The sequence below is a fragment of the Bubalus bubalis genome, chromosome 5, assembly GCF_019923935.1.
Source record: "Bubalus bubalis isolate 160015118507 breed Murrah chromosome 5, NDDB_SH_1, whole genome shotgun sequence".
Taxonomy (NCBI): domain Eukaryota; kingdom Metazoa; phylum Chordata; class Mammalia; order Artiodactyla; family Bovidae; genus Bubalus; species Bubalus bubalis.
The window spans coordinates 54,031,921-54,032,981 of NC_059161.1; positions in this window are offsets into that span (position 1 = coordinate 54,031,921).

The window sequence follows — 1,061 nt, forward strand, 5'->3', positions numbered from 1 at the left end:
AACAGGGACACTTCCGGTGCGTCACTTCCTTCTCTTGAGCTGCCGGGAGGGGCACCTGGAGGAGGGGGAGGAGCCTATGGGGTGACAGGCAGAGAGAGACACTGATGCTAGTTCAAGTGGGAAGGAGAGAAGATCACGTAAACTCCTGAAAAGGTGGTCACTGTAAGACCTTTCATCTAAGATTGGAAACGACTTGAGGGCAGAGGAACCGTGTGTGAAATTGACTTCACAGTGCAATTTTTCCTAAAGTGCTTCCCTGATAAAGGGAGATAAAAATAATGTTAACTAGTAAGTGAAGTAAGATCATGGCACCTGGTCCCATCACTTCATGGCAAATACATGGAGAGACAATGGAAACAGTGACAGACTTTATTTTCTTGGGCTCCAAAATCACTGAGGGCAGTGACTGCAACCATGAAATTAAAAGACACTTGCTCCTTGGAAGAATCAGTTCAGTTCAGTTGCTCAGTCGTGTCCGACTCTTTGCCACCCATGAATTGCAGCACGCCAGGCCTCCATGTCCATCACCAACTCCCGGAGTTCACTCAGACTCACGTCCATCAAGTCAGTGATGCCATCCAGCCATCTCATCCTCTGGCGTCCCCTTCTCCTCCTGCCCCCAATCCCTCCCAGCATCAGTCTTTTCCAGTGAGTCAACTCTTCTCATGAGGTGGCCAAAGTACTGGAGTTTCAGCTTTAGCATCATTCCTTCCAAAGAAATCCCAGGGCTGATCTCCTTTAGGATGGACTGGTTGGATCTCCTTGCAGTCCAAGGGACTCTCAAGAGTCTTCTCCAACACCACAGTTCAAAAGCATCAATTCTTCGGCGCTCAGCCTTCTTCACAGTCCAACTCTCACATCCATACATGACCACAGGAAAAACCATAGCCTTGACTAGACGGACCTTTGTTGGCAAAGTAATGTCTCTGCTTTTGAATATGCTATCTAGGTTGGTCATAACTTTCCTTCCAAGGAGTAAGCGTCTTTTAATTTCATGGCTGCAGTCACCATCTGCAGTGATTTTGGAGCCCCAAAAAATAAAGTCTGACACTGTTTCCACT